Consider the following 24,477-nt stretch of genomic DNA (forward strand, 5'->3'; position numbering starts at 1 on the left):
TGAGAGCGGAGGTTACGGGTAGGAACGTAAGGGGAGATGAGGGTTGAGAGATAAGGAGGGGCTGCAGATCGAGTACATTTGTAGGTTAGTAAAAGAAGCTTGAATTGAATGCGGTAACTGATCGGAAGCCAATGAAGTGACTTGAGGAGAGGGGTGATATGAGTGTATCGGTTCAGGCGGAAGATAAGACGTGCATCAGAGTTCTGAACGGACTGAAGGGGGGATAGGTGGCTAAGTGGGAGACCAGTGAGGAGTAGGTTGCAGTAGTCAAGGCGAGAGGTAACGAGAGAGTGGATGAGAGTTCGGGTGGTGTGCTCAGAGAGGAAAGGGCGGATTTTGCTAATGTTATAGAGGAAGAAGCGACAGGTCTTGGCTATCTGCTGGATATGCGCAGAGAAGGAGAGGGAGGAGTCGAAGATGACAACGAGGTTGCGGGCAGAAGAGACGGGGACGATGAGGGACGATGAGCTGAAACAAGACAGACAACACAAAACTAGGCAACATAGAGAGGAAGAGAGAGTCTCTAGACTTTAGGGGTGGACAGTCGTCCATGAAGTTCGTGTCTTTCTATGAGGGACAAGGAGCAGCACTTCAGTGATGAGTCTATAGAAGGTCTTTGCTGTGCTTTATTTTACAGTTTTGATTTAGATTTTGTGGACATTTTCATTTTTACTGGGAAAGATCTTGATGACAAGCCCCAAAGGCCAGTTGTTGTATTCGGCTTGGTTATCTTTAAACAGGACAGGGTCACCTTCTTGGATGTTAAGATTGTTAGTCTGCCATTTACTATGACTTTGCAGAGTTGGAAGATATTTACGTTTTCTATAACTCCAGAAGGAGTTAGCGAGGTTTTGAACTTGTCTCCATTGATATTTGTAAAGATCCTTTTTACTGAACCCTCCTGGAGTAGTTGGAATAGTACCAGTCTATAATGTCAAGATCATAGTTGGTGTCAGGATCAATAGTGATTCAGGATCAGAAGATACCCGAACAAAAGGCCTTGCATTCATGTTGCCCGAGACCTCTGCAAGAAAGGTGATCAGGACTTCATGGGTCAGTTGGGTAAGCCTGGCTTCTGAGAGCATGGTGTCGAAAATGTAGCAGGGTATCCCAATCATGCTTTCCCAAGATCCACCCATATGAGTGGAAGGAGGAGGACTGAACACCTAAGTACATTTTTGATCACACAGGTATCGTTCCGTGGTGAAGCTGTTGTATTTAGCAGATGTAATGTCCAGTTTTCTATATACAGCCACACAGTTGGTTTCACAGTTGGAACATATTTTCTTAGCTGGATCTCTGATGGAGGAGAATCTTTGAAGAGCATTTAAGAAATGAGCTGTCTATTGATTTAATAACTTCAGTGTGAATGGCACAAATGCTTATGCATGTGGCTGCCAAGAATGTCATGCTGTTTGCTCATCCTTCTCTTTTACAACATGGAATGAATGACCAGGCCTTGAGGGCATCTATCCCTACGTAAGTGAATGGTGGTTCGGTGCTGAGTTGGTCTGCTGACAAATCTGCCATCCTTTGCTATTGATGCTTGCCATGTAGTTTGCAACACTTGACACTTTTGTAAATTTCAAAGATAATGATCATTTTGCTCCCATGATCCATAATCCTGTGACTCTGACAGCTCCCTCTGTAAAATATCGATCTTAGTATTTAACTTGTTTGTGGTAAAGATGCACAAATGGAATAGATATGTGGTGTCATCCAGGAACAATAAAAGGGTTCGTCTTACCCTTGTCTAGTTCAGTGTGGTGTGATGGCCACCAACTCTCAGCAGGGCATCCTTGTCAATGAAAGGATTCAACTTCTGCTGGGGACTCTTTTTGGAAGGTTTACACTTTTACTGATGAATTTAAATTGCTCAGCATTTATTTCTTGTTTTATGCAGCATAGGATGGTACTCTTTGTTTGAGAAAGCTCATTGACTGAGATAGACTTTGTGCAAAGGTGCCAATGATGACAGATGTCTGGTCTTTCATAACTAGTTGATAAAATGAGAAAGCAATATGGATGAGGTGCACTTTGGCTCTTCAGAACATTGCCCATGTTGAAAAGCAGTTGAAGCCATGAGCTCCGAGGTTACTCTCAGAAGTAATGCTAATAGCAAGAGCAGTTTTTTCTGGGCAGACTTCTGAGTCAGTCGAGTCCACAAGCTCAAGAGTTCTCTGAAGCTGCTTTTGTAGGGGGAGGAGTCAAGATGGCAGCAGCAGCATAGCTTTGCTCTTGACACACTGAATAATGCCTAAAAAGATGGGGAAAGTGAGGGTTTTCCCCTCGGACCCCACACTATAAACCCCGACTAATTCTACTAGTCTGATGGACTTTTTTCCTTCACCAAGACAGAGCGACTCCTTCAGAGCTCAATGAGCAGCTGGCTTGCCCTTCACCACTGCCAGATAGAGTGGTATTGGACTTCGGCTCTGATATATCTTTGTCTCCTGACATGCAGACACCCCCACCTCAGCCAACGACGACCTGCCCTTGGGATTCTTTGGAGAACACCCAGTGAAACATGCTGGTACTGCCCTCTTTGAGGGAGAAGGCTTTGAAGGCACAGGGAGGAGAGTTGCAAATTCCTCTGGGTCCATTGGCTCAGCAACGGGGAAGGAGCAGCTGTCCCAGGCTTGGAGTTGGATTCTGCTGGGAGCAGAAGCATTTCAGTTCCAGTGCAGCTGATACCTAGGATTGAGCTCCAGAGGCCTCCAGTCTTTACACTCTATGGACAGTAGTTTCAGAACTAGGTACAGCACTTTCAGTGCAATTTTCTACTATTAATATGAATATTCAAGCTAATATGATTGACATGTCAGTACTACAAAGTCAAATGACTCTTGTGAATCAGAAACTGGAACAACATTTTGAAAAAATTAAAAGCTCTCAATTATTGCATGATTCATTAATGTCCAAGAATAATTTGCAGGAACAGACTGTGACTCATGCCATAAAGATAAGTGATTTTGTGGTTTTGGGCACTATATAGGAGTTACTGTAGCTACACACAACTGGAGTAGATTGTCCTTGTATTGGACTTATATAAAACAAAATTGGGGGGGGGGGGCACATATGTTTGATATGATTTAGATTTTTGGTTCTTTTAGACTAGTACTATTAAAATTTTCAAAAAATTTTGATTTTTTCATCGGGGATTTTTTCAGTCCATGATGACTTGTTGTGCATGCAATAGATTTTGATCTTAAACGTTGCCAAACTAGTTGAGACTTTTTCCCCCTTTGATTTTTGATGAAGACAGTATCACTCTGCATGTTTAGTGTTTTGATTTTTCAATATTATCTAGCAGTTGTGTTGATCTGAATTTGATATTGTGATATTAAAATGTACACAGCCATGGGAGGGTCTTGGACGAATCGGGAGCATTCCCACAATTTATGCATGCTGTTATAGAATAAAAGGGATTATGGGGATTTACACCAGGGTTTTGTAAGTTTAAATAGTCATGCCTAAAAGTAGTCACAGTTCCTGGGGCTAAGCGCTATTTTATAAATGGCACCTAGCTTTGAGCGCTGTTTATAGAATAGCACTAAGCACTATTTTTTTCAGCGCTAATTTTTTAGATGCCATTTATTGAATTTAGACCTTAATATTTTATTTCATGTTTCTTACATATACATAGAACTTCCTGGTTTGATTGTAGATATAGCCCAATACTACCTTGCGGTCAGTATAGAAGTTGACTTAATATCAGCTCTGTTATCTCTAATGCTAGCACTGTTTCTCACAGCTCCAGGTGTGGTATGGTGTGATTAGGTTGTAGTGCCAGGTTGGCTTTGCCAGAGACGAAGCCCTTCTGCATTTGTTACGTTCAAGTAGACCATGTGGCTATTGCTTTTACAGATGTGTCTGAGAAGATAGAAATCTCTTTGTAACAGGCAGTACTGAGTGGTATAAGAATGCATGTATGTGGAATGTGCAGCAGTTCAACAAGTTTTAAGGAATTCTTCCAGTTTTCCCATTTTTGTCTCATTTCTTGTAGTAGTGGGGCATCCAACTTACTGGTGGTTAGTGAAACTTCTCTGAATAAGGAACTTCCTTGGATGGTGATTGGAGCTGCAAACTCCAGTGCATCATATTTATTTTGTTACATTTGTACCCCGCGCTTTCCCACTCATGGCAGGCTCAACGCGGCGGGCAATGGAGGGTTAAGTGACTTGCCCAGAGTCACAAGGAGCTGCCTGTGCCGGGAATTGAACTCAGTTCTTTAGGACCAAAGTCCACCACCCTAACCACTAGGCCACTCCTCCTCCATATAGACTGTTAACTGCAGATAAGACACCTTAAAGTGTTTATGACTTCTCTTGGGTTCAGACCTGGAAGGTCAAGACATCTCTTTTTAGGTCCCACCTTAATAAAAAATTCCATTGAAGTGGAGGCATGTCTACTCTCAGATCCAAGTTCTTCAAGTCCTTTGCATGATCTTCTGAAGGAAATGCAATCAATACTTCAATATTGTTGTGGGCTATTTTCTGAAGTCTCAGAATGGCCTCCTCTAGCATTGCTTGTATTTTTTTAACAAGTCAATGGCCTCTGCTTCGATGGATAAGAAAGTCAAACCATTATCCACACAAAAGCCTCTTTTTAAGAAACATCTGACAACTGAGCCATACTCTTATTCTTCTTCTCGGGCTGTCCTTTTGAGGATCCCGTAGGTAGCTACTGAAGGTGATAAACTGTTACCAAAGACATGGACTTGCATTCTGTACTCCACAATCTCTTTGTTGTTGTTACAGTACCACAGGAATCTGTTGGATGTCGGCTGTTATAGCAATTGGCTCTTTTTTATACAGATCAAGACCCCTAATAGGTTGTTGATTAGGTCAGGCCCAGAGAGGTGTACATTATTGAGTGAGATTCCTTGTAAATAGGCAATGGCATCAAATAAAAGTTCAGATCTGGTTTATGGCCTGGTTTCTGTGGGTGATACACACCAAAGATAGGTAGGTACCAACATTCATCTTTCAAGGGTGGAGCTGGATTTGCATGACCATTGGCCAACATGTCTTGCCTGAAGGTTACAAAGTAGTGTATTGCCTCTGGTTTTCTCTTTAAGATCTTCTGCAGTGAAGTGAGTTGTGAAAGAGCTTGGTTTCTATTGTTAGGGAGTCAAGGTCTTGGAGTCTGAAATGGTAGCGGAACCACCCATCTGTTTGAGTCATCTTTAAAAAAAAGAATTTTTTTGTCTTCTATGGAGAGAGTAGGCTTGTCGGGGTTTTTTTTTGTCATGGTCTATTATGTCGGGGTGCCATGCATAACTTATCAGTGACATTGAGCACAACACGTCATTTGTACGAGAGGTTTTTTTTTGCTTTTGTGCCTTTATAACCAGATACTCTCTTATCCTCCTTTTCATTAACCACTTTGTTTATACCACAGAAACTTGGTATATCAATTTTATGAGCCTTTACCCTTTGTATGTGTGAACTGTGAATTGCGTGAATTAGCGAATTGGGCTGAAAACATAGAAAAGGAGCCCAAAGGAGATTCTTTCGTGATGAGTAATTTGAGGTTTGAAAGTGGTAAAACATTGAATTTAGTGTGAAAGTGACATGAAATAAAGTATCTGAATATATTTTGATCCTGTTCAACTGGTGCAGAGAAGGGCAACAAAAATGATAAAGGGGATGGGATGACTTCCCTATGAAGAATGGCAAAAGCAGCTAGTGCTCTTCAGCTTGCAGAAGAGACGGCTGAGGAGAAATATCAAATACTGAGTGGAGTGGAACAGGTAGACATGAATCACTTGTTTACACTTTCCAAAAATACTAAGACTAGAGGGCATGCAAATAAGCTACTAAGTAGTAAATGTAAAATGAATCTGAGAAAATATTTCTTCACTCATGAGTAATTAAACTCTGGAATTCGCTGCCAGAGAATGTGATAAAATCAATTAGCTTAGCAGGGTTTTAAAAAGTTTTTCATAATTTCCTAAAAGTCTTTAAGCCATTATTAAGATGGACTTGGGTAAATTCACTGCATATTCTATGATAAGCAGCATAAAATCTGTTTTACTGTTCTGAGATCTTGCCAAGTATTTGCCAGTGGGATTGACCACTGTTGGAAACAGGATACTGGGCTTGATGAACCTTCAGTCACTCCCAGTATGGCAATGCATATGTTCTTATGTTCAACTGGGAATAGGGTTTGTTTATTGAGAAAGCCTGAAAGCTACAGCAAAGGTTGGAGGCTTATTCTTGAAAAGAAAAGCCTAAGGCAAATCTAAAGATTGAAGCAATATAAAAATTGCTTTAAAGAAGAAAGAAAACTGCTTATACACCTGTATTCTATTTATTTGTAGTATTTACAAATGTTAGTGGCTGCTGCTGTAGTTATGCCGACACAGCCCATTCACTTTGAATGGGTTCCGTTGGCATTACCATGCACTTTGTAAGCAAGGGGTAAGTCAGCAGCTGATGCTCTGGCTTCTGAGAATGTATTGGTCCAAGAAAACAAAGGGGCAGACGATCTGCAAACTCCAAAGTGGAAACTGTACAAAGCAGATCATTGATAAACCAAGATATGTTTTATTAATATAGCAAAATTAAAATATGTATACAGAAACTCATATGCATATACATATCATAGCCCGACACAGGCCGTGTTTCGCCCTACTGGGCTGCTTCAGGGGCTATATAGTGGTATTCCACCATCAAACCAGAGATTTGTAGGTAAAAGCAGGTATACAGTCAATATTCTGAAAAAACGGCTCGTCTGGAAATGCAGGAACAATTGGTTATGGACCTGAGGTCGTATGAACAGTAAGAGGCTGTTCATACGACCTCAGGTCCATAACCAATTGTTCCTGCATTTCCAGACGAGCCGTTTTTTCAGAATATTGACTGTATACCTGCTTTTACCTACAAATCTCTGGTTTGATGGTGGAATACCACTATATAGCCCCTGAAGCAGCCCAGTAGGGCGAAACACGGCCTGTGTTGGGCTATGATATGTATATGCATATGAGTTTCTGTATACATATTTTAATTTTGCTATATTAATAAAACATATCTTGGTTTATCAACGATCTGCTTTGTACAGTTTCCATTCTGAGAATGTATTGCCATGTTTAATATCTGTTTTATTTTTGAATGAGAAGGATTAAGGAGAAAAGAAGTGAATCTGAGTTCAGAACATAGGGGAAAACATTAGCTTTTTTGTTTTAAGGAGAAATATTCCTTGAATCTTGTGCTCGTGGATTATTATTATTATTATTTAGCCCTCGAAGCCCACTCCAGCCTATTCATCTTTTCATTTGCGGGACACAGACTGTAAAAGTCTGTCCAGCACTGTTCTCATGTTCCAGCCACTAAAGTTACTGTCTAAGCCCTTTCCAGCCCATCTTAAACCAGATTGCCATATATGAGACAGACCATACAGGTCTCCCAGTATCGGCCCTAGTTCATCACAGCTAGAGTCGCCATCTAAGTGTCACTCAACACATCCACACACATGCAGCCATTTAAGTATAGGTTTTTTTATAACTTCCATTTTCTAATTAGAGATCCTCTATGTTTATCCCATGCCTTTTTGAATTTCATCACCATTTGTATCTCTACCACCTCCTTTCCGCATGTGTGCTGTTAAAGAAAGGAGACAGAACTCAAAGAACTTGGTACTCGGTAGATGAGAGGCTGGCGCAAGTGCAGCATACACTTCCACGGGAAACCCACAGGAACTGCTTCCATCCCTGCGGGAACCCTGCAGGCACTGCTTCCGTCTCCGCGGGATCCCCACAGAACTGCTTCCATCCCTGCGGGAATCCCACGGGTTCCGCAGGATTCCCGCGAAACTGTTCCCGTGCAAGTCTCTAGTTTGAAGGTACTATGGTGATCAAGGTGGAGATACTGGAGTGTTCTATAGAGTCTATTAGATCTTGAGCCACTTCAATTGAGGAGAAGGTAGAACAGCAAGAAGGAGATGGCAAGCGATAATAAAATGCAGAGAGTTCAGACCAGGATTGTTGGGGTCTTTGTTAATATTCATCTTACTGTACACCACCTTGAGTGAATTCCTTCAAAAAGGCGGTAAATAAATCCGAATAAATAAATAAAATCATATGCTGGGTATATCATCTTCCAATAAAAAAGAGAATTGACATGAGAAGAGAGGTATCTTTGGGGCAATTTGAACTTAACAGTGATGGTTGAGGCCCATTTTGAGCAGACATTAGTTGGGCATCCCTACTTGTTTCCTGCTTGTGAAATTGAGAAAAAACATCTTATAATGCATTTATTTTTTTTTTCAAAATTGTAATGTAGAGATCATGTGTCAGTGTATTTGGTGTTTTCCTGACCTTTCTATGGAGACTCAAAAAAGGAGAAAATTCTTGTACCTCTGTAAAGATGTAATATGTAATGGAGGTACACTTTTTCCTTAGGGTCCCTTTTATGAAGCTGTGGCAAAAGAGGGCCTGCGCTGGCTCGGTCATGTGTTTTTGATGCGTGCCGAGGCCCCCTTTTACTGTAGCGTATAAAAGGCAGATCTTTGTTTTTTTTTCAGGAAATGGCAGTGTGCCAAGTGAAACACTTGCCACGCAGCCATTTCAGGGGTGGACTACTTACTGGGAAGTAATCCTGAATTTGGCACATGCTGAAAACACGTGCTAGAGAATGTTTTCTATTTTTTACTACATGGTGCTTACTTGGCAGTAAACCGCCTGGGTAGCATATGAGACCTTACTGTTAAGTCAATGGGTTGTGGTAAGGTCTCAGGCTGAAAATGGACTCACGCTGGTTTTTATTTTGCTGCATGTCCATTTTCTGGCCCATTAAAAAAGGCCCTTTTTTCCTGGATGCGGTAAAAACTGGCCCGGCATGTGCCCAAAAGACGCACTTGCACTGCTGCAGGCCACTTTTGCCGTGGCCTAAATGTGCCCCTAAATGTTTAATAAAATTGCAAATATAAGATATATTCTCTATGAACTTGTATATTTGAAATATTTTACTTTTCAGTCTTTAACAAGAGCTTTGACCAGAAAGTAAGTAGTTATCAATAAAGAAGATCAGTAGACAGGATAAGTTAGAGTTAGGACTAATATCTCGTTCCACACCACCCCACCTCATCCTTGCATTCTTTTTATGGGGGGGAGGGGGGCTATTAAGATGGTGGTTAGCTAGTGTATGCTTTTTCTTTATTGATTATTTTTTCTTTACTTTAGATTTCTTTTGCAATGTGCTATGATTAATTTCAGTGCAAGTTTTTCTCTTGTAATTAATTTTAGAATTTCATAAAATAGCATTTTAAAAGATGATAAAACCTCATGATCAGCTTTTGCTCAGTGTTGGGTTAAATGATTATCCAAACTAGTCATATGTATACTACTTTGATGCTCAGTGATACATGTTACTGCTTATTAGGTCTTACCCATGTATAATGCATGGCACTGCAACTGAATAGCATAGATGATCCATTGAGATTCACATACTGCTACAGTGTTAAATAATTCTACCACAGTTAAAATAAAACCTCTCCCATTTATAGAAAAGGGCATACTCTCTGCTTCCAACTGTTCTTTGAGAGATTTTTATCTAAATACCCAACAGAATCTGTTTGTAATTTTCTCTTTGCTATTTGCATTATCTGGTAATGTTGATTATCTAATATTATTGTAAACCACTCAGGACCTCTTTGGATTGTATGATATATAAATTCTAGATTACATTAGATTAGACAGAAGGCTCAATGCAAGAAAACCAGACATAGACATAAATGGAGGGAAAAAAGCATAGCAGGGATATTGCTAATAGAAATGTCAGTGTACGTGTACAGCATATGCTGAGACAGAAGTTCCTCAAGTACTAAGAAATGCAATCAGAATCTAAAGGGCCTTTAAAAAAAAAATATTAAAGTGCAATAAATTTATGAACTTGCATGTTTTACATGCAAACATTAATGCACAGTGAACTCAAAGCCTGCGCAGTAACATTTATTTATTTATAAAAGTTTATATACCCTCTTCTTGACAAACAAATTGCCATTCAAGATGGTGAAAAATACAATAAAAACAATAGTAATACAAATGATAAATACATGTGGAGGGGCATTTTTGATATGACTTCTAAATCTGATTTTGGACATTGTGGAACAAAAACATCTAAAAATCCAGTAGCGAACATGACTATTTTCAAACCAGAAAAATGTCCTGCCTTTTCTTTTGAAAATGGCCATTTGCTAGATGCTTTTATGCTCGGTGTGTCTATCTTTTAGGAACATATTTGGAAGAAAAAAAAACATCCAAGGGAAAAATGCACAAAAACAAGCTACTGGGATGTATTGGGGAGGGGGCAGCATTCTTAGTAGACTGGCCACATAGACATCCCAGCAGAGCAGAGGGGCACCCCTAGGGGTATTGTAGTGGACTTTCCATGAAAGTTCCCAGGTACACATCTCACCGCTACCCCCTTATATTCTATGGGGAGTACTCCAAAACCCATCAAAAACCTAGTATACCTAATTATTCATCACTACAATCGCTCTCCTTTTGACTCTGGGCAAGTCACTTAACCCTCCATTGCCCCTGGTACAAAATAAGTACCTGAATATATGTAAACCGCTTTGAATGTAGTTGCAAAAACCTCAGAAAGGCAGTATATCAAGTCCCATTTCCCTTATGCCTGCAAGTGTCACCTCTATGTAGGTACAATAGGTTTTTGGTGGGTTTTGGAGGGCTCATACTTTCCACTACACATGTACCAGTTAGAGTGGGCTATGGGCCTGGTTCCCCTTCTCTACAGTGTAGTGCACCAACCACTAGGCTACTCCAGGGACCTGCTTGTTGCTCTAATAGGACTGGCCATAACATTTGAAACTGTCATAGAGACTGGTATGAATTGGTTTTTCACCTTTAGGGGGTTGGAGGGGGGTCAGTATAAAGGGGGGTGCTTAATTTTTAATCTCCTCAGTGGTCATCTGGTCATTTAGGGAACTTTTTTTTTTTACTTAGTCATGATTGAAACAGATCTATACCAAAACATCTAAACTTTTAGCCCTGGATGTTTTAGTTTTGTTCCATTATGGCTGAAAAATGTCCAAGTTTTGGGGATGCCCAAATCATGCCCAACCCCCCCCCCCCCAACATGCCCCACTGTGATTTTCATGCACATCTCAAAACAAACAAACAAGTTTTGAAAATCACAATTGGGACGTTTTATGTAGAAAAACATCCAAATGCCACATTATACCATTTTAAAGACATTTTCTCTTTTTAAAATAAATCCCATAACATTCCTAATTTCAGTTGGTAGCCTATTCCATTCCTTAACAGCCCATTGCTGAAATGTCTTCATTCCCTGCCTTTTCCTAAGAATAACAAACTTATTTGAAAACACCAGCTGGTTCTGATCCATAGAGTACAAAGAATAATTTAGAATATAATGTTGGATAAGAGACCAAAGTAATTGTGAGTTTATGAATGCAAAGTCCTAAAACCCAGAATTAACATTTTGAACAATCTATGCTCATGTATTGATAACCGATGTACTATCATCAACAATGGAGAAGCACCAGTTTCCTTTCTACTTTTCATCAAGAACTTTGCTACTGTATTCTGCACTACCTGTAGTCTCCTCAACAGGTCACAGGGTAGACCCACATACACAGCATTACAGTAGTCAAAGGATGAAACAATAAAAGCCTGCACTATTCTAAACAAATCAGCAGTTTAAAAAGGTCTTAATTTCCTAACCATCTATATTTTACAATATATCTGCCTAACAACCTGAGAAATTTGACGAACACCAATACCATCATCCTCCAAAATAACTTCAATACTTTTAAGAAGAATACCTGCTGTAATTGCACCTTCCTAACCTTTAAATCTAAAAGCGTAAATTCCCAAGTTGGATCCCCCAAAATAGAGCTGCAGATTTATTAACATTCCAAACCAAACCACTTAATGTAAACCAACTATCTAATTCCATCATACAGTAAGATAATTGTTTTTGCACTACCTTTTCATGTCCACCAGAGGGAATAAAAGCTGGATATTGTCTGCATATGTATAAACTGAAAAACCAAAACATCTCATTATGTTCCCAAAATGTGACATATAAATATTGAACAACAGAGGCAACAATGGTGAACCTTGAGTGACACCCCAATTCAAAATGTGACTTTCAGAAACCTAGCAGGTCTTTTACAAAGTGACGGTGAGCCCGCATACTAAAACGGAACTAACGCTGGCCCAAAGTGGCCACTGGCAGTAGTTCTGACTGGACCACACGCCAAGTCCTAAGCTCTCTATATATGCCTAGGTTTAAACAATTATAATAACCATATTTTATAGTTATCCTATATTAATTCGAACAGTTATTATGAAAATTATTCTTTATTCTTTAATTATCTTCACATAGTAGCAAATTCATAAATACCCCAGATCATTCAAGCACACTCACACATATGCATATACATATACCCATCCTTACTAATACATCAATTACTAAGTACCATAAAGCACTTCTGAACAACTTGCCAGTCTTTTCAGTTCATGAGATTTGAATGTATTTCCAAACCAGCTTTAAATCAAGACATTTTTCTTTTCTTGCAATCACGAATCCTTCCTTATCCTGGATACTCAATTCTTCTCCTGCTCAACTCACTCTCACGTACTTTTCCGTTGTGCAGGAATTCTTACAAAACGTTCTTTCTTTCAAATCCTCAAATCCTTAAGTTCACGCTTGCATTATAGTTATTTACAAAACCGTTGCTCAAATGGTTTATAGCAGTTAATCAACATCGCTGTTCATTCCCAAAATATATTCAATTCACCATACTTCTGACCCAGACCCTACACAGCCTGTGTTTTGCTACTAGAGCGTCATCAGGAGTCGGGTTCCTAAATAGAAAATACAATAAAGCATGTTGAAGATCCTTCAGGTCCTTCTTAAACATCACATTTTTAACTCACATTTCATAATAAAATTTACTCACTTTTACATGGTTCTCACAGCTCGTAGGTACTGCTTAGGAAGGCTCAGCCCCATTTGCCTGCAATCGCTCCCCAGCGTCAAAACACCAGTGCATGCATATGGGTACCTGCACTTCTCTTTAACTTAAATCCTATAAACCCCGCCCCGCCTCCCTCCATCCCTCCATCTCCCTCAGCGGTTTCTGAAGTCCTTCCCCTCCCATTCTCTCCCCCCAATAAGCCCCCCTCCTGATGTCAAGGTAGCCCTCCCTCGAGCCTACCTGGTTCCCTGGTGGTATAGCGGGGGGGGGGCCTTTGGGGGCAGCAGTGCAGCCCCCTTGCTCCTGCCGCCTCACAGCTGCCTTTCAAAATGGCTGTCATGATCTTTTGTGGCAGCTCACGGTACTACACAAAGTCATCCCATACCCTTTATTATTTTTGTCGCCGTTCTCTGAACCTTTCCTTTTTTGAGATGTTGTGACCAGAATTGCACACAGTATTCAAGGTGTGGTTGTACCATGGAGCGATACAAAGGCATTATAACATTATCATTTTTGTTTTCCATTTCTTTCCTAATAATTCCTAACTTTCTTAACCATTGCTGCAAACTGAGCAGAGGGTTTTATCACCAATAACACCTAGATCATTTTCATGGGCAGTGACTCCTAATGTGGAGCCTTGCATCACTAGCTATAGTTTGGGTTCCTCTTTCCACATGTATCACTTTGCACTTGGTCAAATTAAACATCATCTCCCATTTGGATGCCCAGTCTCATAAGGTTCTCTTGCAACTTTTCTCAATCCTCTTGTGATTTAAAAAATGCGAATAACTTTGTAAATTTAGGGCTCCTTTTACAAAAGTTGGTAAAAGTGGCCCTGCAGTGATGTAGGTTTTGAGGATTTACCACACACCAAGGCCCCCTTTTACTGCTACCAGTAAAAGCTTTTTTTTCTTTTAAGGAAGGAAATGACTTTGTGATATGTTAAACACTTGCTGTGTAGCCATTTCATGGTAAGTCCTCACCGCTTCTTATTTAGGAGGTGGAAGGGGCTCCAGCGGTAACCGGGCAGTGCATGGCTCTGCCCAATTTACCGCCAGGCAAGCCCCCAGCAGTAAATAAATTTTAAAATATTTGCTGGCACCAGAATTGGCACATGGCGGGAGTCTGAACTACCACCAGGCTTCCCTGGGAGCCCGTTGGTAGGGCCAAATCGCCATACGCCAAGCCGACGCTAGTCCTACTGCCCTTTTGTAAAAGGACTCAATTCCTTCACCAGTTATTCCCATCTCTAGATCATTTATAAAGCATCAGTTAAAAAACAGCAGTCCCAGCACAGACCCGCTATCTACCCTTCTCCATTGAGAATACTGACTATTTAAACCTATCCTCTGTTTTCTATCTTTTAACCAGTTTTAGTCCACAATAGGACATTACCTCCTATCGCATGACTCTCAAATTTCCTCTGGAGTCTTTCATGAGGTACTTTGTTGAATACCTTTTGAAAATCCAGATACACAATATCAACTGGCTCACCTTTATCCACATGTTTGTTCACCCCTTCAAAGAAATGTAGTAGATTGGCCTCCAAGTATATTTAATAGCATCAATGAATCCAAATACATAAGAAGAGGGTAATTCCATAACAGGGTAATCGCTGTAGTTGGCTACTTTTCTTTATGGAATACTAGTGTAAATGACTGAAAATGCACTTACATTAAGGTACTATAACTTACACCAGCCTATAACCTGTAAAAGTGCCCATACCTAGCCAGGGATGGGTTCTCATTTGCAACAAAAGTCATTCACTGAGAATAGTGCATGTTTTGCATAGAGTGCGCACTATTCCCCTAAGTCTATAAAAGTCACCAACAATTGTGTGCAATTGATTTGAATGAGCGAATTAGTGGCAATAATTGGCTTTTTAAAGGGAAATTATTGGCATTAATTAGACTTAATTGGCATGTGCATGTGGGATCTGAGCCTACAATTTACATGTGGTCTGAAAAAGAGAATGTGGAAATATGAAGGTCATGGGCATAATGGGGGTGTTCCTAAAATTAGTGCACTTAGTTATAGAATAACAGGAATATGTGTCTAATTTAGGTACTTACATTTGCATCACATTTCAGTTGGTGCAAATGGCCATGCCTAAAGTTAGGCATGATTCCTGGGCATAAGTGGTGTTCTATAAACTGTGCCTAACTTTAAGCGTGGCTTATAGAATAGCACTTTTTCAGTGCTTATTTTTTGGTGCTATATATAGAATCTAGCCCTTAGTGCAAAGAGGGAGCCCTCTTATTAACTAGACAGAGCACAGTGCACATATTTGTATGTGCAAATTATAGAATAAGGGCAGTTGCATGCACAACTTAACTTAATAATTAGTTGTTAATTGGAGTTAACAGTCAATTATTGACTTACATAGACGTTGTGTGCACTGATTCCAACGCACACAATTTCTAGGGGGCATGGACATGGGATGTACATGGGTGGGTCAGGGGGATGCCTAATAGTTAAACAGGTATTAGAATACTAGGAGTTAAACAACTAACTGCCAGCAGTTAAGTATGAGCACTTACAGTAGCCTTGACATGGCGTAAGTGCTCACGCCTAAAGTTAGTATTCTAGTATTCACACTTTGCGCATATCATCTTGGTGACAAACGTTTGGCATCTTTCTTGCATCTACTCCTATTTTCAAAGAGTGCACACTCTTTCCAATAGTGCACACATGTGTGATGGTTCATGCATGTGTGCACTATCAGGAAGGAGTTCACACCCTTGCAATTAGTGCAGCCTTTTTAATGTGTGCGCCGTCTTTGTACTAATGTGCACACTTTAAGAGCAGTATGCATTCAGAGCTGAGGAGTAGCCTAGTGGTTAGTGCAGTGGACTTTGATCCTGGGGAACTGAGTTTGATTCCCACTGTAGCGCCTTGTGACTCTGGGCAAGTCACTTAACCCTCCATTGCCCCTGATACAAATAAGTACCTGAATATACAATGTAAACCATGGTATTTCAAGTCCCATTTCCCTTTTATTCTGGAACAATAAAATGCAAAAAAAGCAACAACTCACAATCATTTTCTGGCTCCCCATCCCTAATGTTAACATATGCACATAAGTGATAGAATAAATAAATTCTATAATCTACATGTGTATCTATGTGCGCCACCCACCTTTTGTCCTAACAACCCATGAGCACACCCAACTGCAAAGAACATTTCATCAAATCATGGCATATACTTTTCTGCTAGACAGTATTCTATAAGAGATCATTTATGTATGTAAGAGGCCATTTATGTGCATAAATGACCAGAATACCACACTTTGCTTGCCTTCCTACCACCTAAAACTAGATAGTTCATTAAAGAATTACCACCAGGTGCTGAAGTACGAAAGTAAGCATCCATAATCCGTCTCTATCACCATCCTTAAAACAGGACAAGCATTTTATAAAACAAAAGGAATAAGTGAGAATTACCCAAAAGGAAGCAAAAGAAATTGCAAAACAAGAGAAAAAAAACTCTTCAAAGAATCAGGACTCATATGTTGCCTAAAACCAAACATATGAATGGCGAAAGAGTAGTGAACTTCAACCTAAGAATAAGAGATTGATAGCTGCAGCCCAGGATGGTGGATTTCAGAGGAGATGGTTCACAGTAAGCATAGAAAAACAATTAGGCAAAGAGATAAATGCAGATCCTGTAGAGCAGAACTGGAAGCAATTACTCAGCTAATTGCTGGCTCTAAACTTCTGATGGAAGAAAATGTTTATACACATCTAATCCATAGGAAATTGTGCAATCACTACAATGTTGCTGTACCGGAAAGGACTGGGATCATGACCCTTAGAAAACTGTGGCGAACAAAGAGATTGTGATCACCGGGGACATTTCCATTCCAACCAATAAAAAGCTGAATATAAAAGCTGGACATAGGGCCGCTCAGATTTAGGCACCGGGAAAATTCTGTGTAAAGCGCTATTCCATAAAGGCCACTCCAGGCTGAGTGTCCTTTACAGAATAGCACTTAGGGGTCATGCTGAAAAATGGCTTGCGGTAGTGTAGGCGTAGGTTTTGGCTGCGCACCTAGCCATCTTTTAGTGACCTGTAAAAAAGGCCTTTTTTTTTTTACAAAAATGGACGTGCGGCAAGATGAAAATTGCCGTGCATCCATTTTGGGTCTGAGACCTTACCGCCAGCCATTGACCTAGCGGTAAAGACTCACGTGGTAACCAGGTGGTAATGACCTATGCGCGCCAAATGCCACTTGGCGCGCGTCCATTATGTGCGCCCGAAAAAAAAAATATATTTTTCAAATACGCGTATCGGACGCATGCCAAAAATTAAATTACCACAAGGTCCATGTTGTAATAGGGCGGTAAGTCCATTTTGACGCGCATTGGGTGTACGTAGGCACCTATGCGGCTTAGTAAAAGGGCCCCTTAATGTGGATTCTTGCAGCTAACTTTGGGTATGAGGATTTATGCCTGTTGAAACCTGGTGTAAAGCCTAGCGCATAAGTTGTGCATGTTACCCAGGTATTCTATAACACTGCACTGAAAATTTTAGAATACCTGAGGCAATCCCATGCCCCTCCTACGTCCATGACTCCATTTGGGTTGGGCACAAGACAATTTAGGCATTCAGTATTATAAAATAGTGTACAGGCAGATCTGTGTACACATCCAAATTAATGCTAATTAATGTCAATAATTGGTTGTTGACATTTGATTGTAGAGTTCCTAAAGGCTCTCTTCTTGTCCTATATTTTCATGGCTCCACTTTTAACAGTTATTCAATCCCTTTATCTAACTACTTACGTGTATGCAAATCATATCCAGATTATTGCTACCCTAGACAATTTAGATCATTTTTCCATCACTGACCTCAATCTGAAACTACTTACAATAGCTAACTGGCTATCCTCTGCAAAATTAAAACTGAATCCTGAGAAAACCTGTGCCTTACTATTTTCTCATTCAGGCTCTTCTGATCCTTACCTTTCTATTCATATTGTAGAATCTCCAGTTTTATTCCAACCAACCCTCAAAATTCTTGGAGTCATCTTTGACTCAACTCTCTTATAACTCTCATATTTTAAATACAGTACAATACTGATGTTATGCTGTTTTCTTCCAATCGTCAATCTAAACAGGGTGGAGGTCTTGCTATGTTCATATCATCAACCATTAAGGCTGGTAAAATTACAATGGATGACTTAATACTCTCTGATTACTTTTTATCGACCTTGCTACATGACCAGTTACACATTTACTCCTATTCTACGGCCTTCCTTCTCTGTTTGCAGTGGAATGGGAGATCTTTCATTCCTTAGCCAATGTTGCTATTACATATCCTTCCCTTAGGGTATTAGGAGATTTTAATTTACAAGTTGATCTTAGTTCTCACCCAAGATATCCATCTTTTACTACTTTTCTGACAGATCTTGGTTTATCTCAGTACATTTCTTTTCCTATGCATCAAGTGGGTCATACTCTTTACCTGGCAATTACACAAAGATTTTCTACCCTCAATCCGAGAGCCTTCCAAGCATGGCCCGTTCCTTGGTCAGATCATTTCTTAATTACATTCCAATTATCCCTTTCTTTGTCATGGTCAAGACCCCCAAATTCAGGTTACTGGTCCATGCAACTGTTATTTATTGAGCCAGTCCTTTTCATTTATTTCCTAATAACTTCTCAGACCTATCCTTAACTACCCAAGCAGACACCTAGAACAGCTCTTTAGCTCACTATTTGGATCAAATAGCTCCTTTTAAGTTTATTCAGTCTTCTACAAGACAAAACAAACATCCATGATATCATCCAGGTCTACAGATGCTAAAAAGTCAGGTACGGAAGTTTGAACAAGATTGGCATAAATACAGAACCCCTGAACATCTTCAGCAATATAAGTCCCATTGAAAACATTATCACAGTTAATTATTGCAAAAGAGAAATGCTATTCAAACTTTATTCAGACTTCACCTAGACCTGCAAAACAATTGTTTGACCTTCATACCAGGCTTACTCATAGGAAACCTCCCTCTAACGCTGAGAGTCCTTCTGCAGAAGACTTAGGATCCTTTTTCTCTGATATGATTCATAGACATCAATCATCTTTTCCACTATTTCAGGATGTGTGTGCAACTCTTGGATCAACCACCTTACTTGGATCAACCTGGTCCCAATTTAATCTCTCCACTCTTCTGAAAAGACTAGTTGAATCAATAAATCTCATCCTTTCTTGTTTGACCCCAATTCCACCCAGTTGGGTAAATATTTCTTCAATAGGCCTCTTACCTTTAGCATTACAACTTATTTCCCTTAGTTTGTCTTCTGGTTTGCTACCATCAGCCTGGAAAATGACAGTGGTTCATACTTTATTGAAAAAAATCTTCCCGCTATTGCTCTGCTTCTACTATTCCTTTTCTTTCCAAACTCACAGAAAAATTAGTTTTTCATGTTGAGGCCACCCATATATTGCATCCAAGACAGTCAGGGTTCTGGATAGGATATAGTATGGAGACCACTCTTGCTTCTCTTCTAAATGAGCTTCATGGTAACCTTCAGACAAAGGTTTAGTCACACTATTGGTTTCCCTGGACTTATTGGCAACATTTGACTTGATCATTCTCTCTCTCTTGCTTAAACTACTCTCTTCTTTGGAGATATCAGCTATAGTTTTGGCTGAGTTCACTCCTTTCCTTCAGTACCAATCACTCACAATTACACACAAGGGTGCTACTTTCTCATCCTTTGCTGTAACTTGTGGGATTCCCCAGAGTTCTATCTTGTCCCCTCTACTGTTTAATATTTTCCTTAGTCCACTGGCCAGTCTCATTCAATCTTTCAACATTTTGACATATATCCATGCGGGTAATATTCTCTTGGTTTTTCACACTGATCCTGAAATTTCCAACCTTCAGCCTTTGCAATCTTGTATGCAGACAGTTGCTGAGTGGCTCAGGACCAACTGGTTGATTCTTAACACAGAAAAGATTGTCACATGCTGGATTTCTAACCACCTGCCTCCTCCACCTATTACACCTATTCTTTTGTGTGCCCCAGCCACCTCTAAATTCTTTAAAATATTTAGGATTGATTATTGACTTCCAGCTTACATTTAGTGAATAGATTTCTTCAGCCCTTAGATCCGGTTTCCTGGCATTATGACAGCTGCATACAGTCCACCCTTTCCTTACTGCCAAGACACTTCATACGCTTTACCATACCTTTATCACCTCGAATATCGATTATTGCAATATCATATATGCAGGCCTACTCCAGTCAGCTATAAAAAGACTGCAATCTCTTCATACTACAGCAGCTCGAGTTTTGTGTAATACCAAGTGTTGTGACTATGTCACTGCATTATTTCAGGATTTACATTGGCTCCAAATTTCCTCCAGAATACAGTTTAAAGTACTACTGCTGTCTTTTAGGGCACTTCTGGAAGGAATCCAGACTATCTACCCAGTCTCACTATACTCTATGTTCCCGCTCGCATGTTGCACTCATTTAATGACCAACATTTGGTTCTTCCTTCTCTGTCGAAAGCCCACTGGGAATCCACCTGAACATCAGCCTTTTTCTTTCTGGCCCCTTCCTATAGAATAAGCTGTCCCTGCAGCTCCATTCAGAGCTTTCTTATAAGAATTGTAAAGTAGGTCTGAAAACCTATCTTTTCTCAGTAGCATTAAATACGGAGAGTGATTGAAGATGGATGATAGCAGTGGTCACTACATTCCCCTTTCCTTTTCTTCCCCTCCCTTTTTTTGTTTATTAGTGTTATTGTTATGCCTTTTCTGTTTTGGAGTTCTTTTCAGTTTTCTTTTATGAATTTTAATTGCACATCGCCTAGTCCTGGCCAGCCTAATTTTGGTGATAAATCAAGTCTCTTGAACGAATTGTTTTCATAAAAAAATGATCACTTCTATACTTCACTTGTTCACTAAACAAGCATGTCATATGTTTATTCACTCTTTAATAATTACAAATCTAGACTATTGTAACAGCCTTTTACACAATATTAAACTCAAAACTAAGACAACGTCAATTAGTACAAAATACTGCAATAAACTTACTAACTGGTTCTAAAAAATTTGATCATGTTACATCTCTTCTACAAGATGAACATTGGCATCCCATTACCCATTGAATCACCTTCAAACCCTTACTCTAAATAATAAAATCCACTATTTTGGCATACCACTTTACCTTTTCTGATATTTAATCCTTTATTTCCCATCTAGAACATTAAGATCATCTCAATATAATTCATTAAACATTCCCTCACTTCATCTTTTATGCTTTGACTTTACTCACTCCAAAGCATTTAGTGCAACTGATTGTGTCTTGCATTGATTTTCTTTCCACCCTTACAAATGTTCTCTTTTGTGACCCTTACAGCTCTTAACCCTTAGATATTTTAGGCCATGGAGACTTTATGAGCTCTAATCAAGGATTCCTGTATATTCTAGCATTACACTTACTAACTGGTTCTAAAAAATTTGATCATGTTACATCTCTTCTACAAGATGAACATTGGCATCCCATTACCCATTGAATCACCTTCAAACCCTTACTCTAAATAATAAAATCCACTATTTTGACATACCACTTTACCTTTCCTGATATTTAATCCTTTATTTCCCATCTAGAACATTAAGATCATCTCAATATAATTCATTAAACATTCCCTCACTCCAACTTTTATGCTTTGACTTTACTCACTCCAAAGCATTTAGTTGGAATGCTCTGTTCCTCCAATTGCAACTGATTGTGTCTTGCATTGATTTTCTTTCCACCCTTACAAATTTTCTCTTTTGTGACCCTTACAGCTCTTAACCCTTAGATATTCTAGGCCATGGAGACTTTATGTGCTCTAATCAAGGATTCCTGTATATTCTAGCATTTTAACTTTGTTTCTTTTCTCAATACTGTTGTAAACGAAGTTCTTAATCTTCCTGGGATTTCCCCCTATTTTTCCATTTATTATCTACTCTTGATTTTATGTTTTACTATGTAAACTGCTCTAGGGAGGTATATCAAGTTTTAATAAACCTGAAACCCTGGACCCACTACCACCACCAGGACCCACCTGTAGTTGATCTCTGCTGGCCTAGCATCTCCAAACCAGAGTAGTCCCCCTCTGCTCCTATGTCAGCTTCAAAATGATGTCAATGACCCTTAGCAGTAGTACCACCAGACTACCACTAGAGATTATCAACTCCATTTTAAAGCTGGCACAGGACAAGGGAAAAACTAAGGGGGATCGCTACTTTTTGGGGACTATAGGCCACAAGAGATCATCTCTGAGTGATCTCAGGGGTGGAAGGAGAATTGGGTTGACCTCGAGGGGGAGGTGCTTTGAAGGAGGAACTGATACATCAAATGCATGAGAGGTTGGGGGATTGAGGGATTGGTAGGAAGGTAACTTAATTTGGGGGTATAGGGGTTGATCAGAAAAGGAGCCTTGCTGGGCAGGGGGGGTTGCAGATGTCATGGGAGGGTTAGAGACATTATTGTCTAGCTACCATTTGTGGTCTTCCCTTTATCTTTTTAGTTTCTTCCTGCTTCCTTTTCATTTATATTGTAAACCGCTTAGAAACCTGATTTTACGGTATATTAGGTAAAGTTGAACCTTGAAGCATGAGTATACAGTAAAATGCGGTAAGAAACTAACTTCTAATGCATCTTAATAGCTACCCGTGTGAATCTCATGTCAAGGATACACACGTAGGTTTGCAAAATATTAATCCTACAAATGTTTAAGCCACAATTTTAAAACCTACACATGTAGGTGCAGGCATATACACAGGTGTTGACTCATCTTTACTAAGCCTTATCTTACCTTGGGGGACTTATTACCCACCAAAACCCTTAATAAGGTTCAAAGTGGGGCAACAAAAGAAATTACTGGTACAATTGCCAGAAATTACAATCTAATTTAACCATTGCTAAAAAAAAAAAAAAAAAAAAAGAGGTAGAGAAAGAGAAAAAAACCTATTACAAAAATTTAGGAAATAAATATGATTTCACCAACTTTCAAAAATGAAGATAACATATAGAAGAGTGGCTCTCATTAGGAAATAAATACGTAAATGAATTTGTTACTAAGGATTTATATTTAAAAAATGTACAGAGGATAATCCCAAAAGCAGATCATTAGACTTATATTTTCTATAAATAAACCCAACAAATTAATCAAAGGGACCCATCAATTGGAACAATGGCCTTCTAAGGTTTTGAAAATCAGACACACCACCTTAGAATGCACTCAAGCCTGCGCTGGTAACAAGTGCAGTTCTCTGAACAGTGGAGTTTTACCAATTTCTTTTTCTAAAATGCCTCCTCCCGCAAAACATGTATACCTACTTCACCTACACATTTTGCTCCTGCTGGCACCTATATGTTTATTCCTGGATTGGCAGATTTTGTTCTAAAATATTATCGTAATTGTACAGGTGTTGACATAAATATGTAAATTTCAGTTTCTTCATTCTTTCTAAAATAAACCTAACTGCATCTTACAAACTCCAGAAGGAAGCTCTCTTTGGCATGACTCAAACACACATGTTCGTGTCATACTGTAGATCCAAAATAAACAAGGCATAGAGAAATGGAGAAACAGACATCAAACACATTTTTCTGGGCAGTCATTCAAAAAGACACAGTAGAATAGAGGATAGTTCAAACAAATAGAAGCAAACTAGTCAAAAACAAAATACGGAGAATTTGTATACAGGAATTAATCTTAACCTCTTTAGCAAAGAAAGTATATGAACTCCACTCCTGCATCAGTTTGCTCTCTCGCTTTCCCTCTATACAGTAATGAAAACTTGTCATGGGATGTTGATAGGTTTTGTGGCAGTGCATGTCCCTAACTGTGGGGCCCCATTTACTAAACCATGTAGGCGCTTACGTGCACCCAACGTGCGCCAGTTCAGAGTTACCACCCAGCTATCGCATGGCCCGTGCAGTAATTTCATTTTTGACGCACATCTGCTACACAAGCCAGAAATATATATTTTATTTTCTGGCACACGGCAAAAATCAGGCGGTAAATCTGACTTGCATGGTTAACGTGAGAGATCTTACCACTAAGTCAATGGCTGGCGGTAAGGTCTCAGATCCAAAATGGACAGGAGCCAAATTTTTATTTTGTCGCATGTCCATTTTCGGCAAAAAAATTTTTTAAAGACCTTTTTTACAGGTGCGCTAAAAAATGGATCTGCGCACATCCATAACATGCGCCTACACTATTGCAGCCCATTTTTCAGCTCATCTTAGTAAAAGGACCCCTGTGTTAACATAGAGACCCTTTAACTGTGGAGGGGAATTTTCAATATGATGTCTAAGTCCGATTTGGGATGTTTTGTAAAAAATGTCCAAAAATCGAGTGACAAATAGAGCAATATTTGAACCAGAAAAAGGTCTATTTCTAGACATTTTCTAAATGTTCTGAATATTCAGCACAATCTTCTAGATGCTTTTGTGCTTAGTGCATCTTACTTTCACTAACATTTTTGAAAAAAAA

Source organism: Microcaecilia unicolor, chromosome 2 (genome assembly GCF_901765095.1).
Source record: "Microcaecilia unicolor chromosome 2, aMicUni1.1, whole genome shotgun sequence".
Taxonomy (NCBI): domain Eukaryota; kingdom Metazoa; phylum Chordata; class Amphibia; order Gymnophiona; family Siphonopidae; genus Microcaecilia; species Microcaecilia unicolor.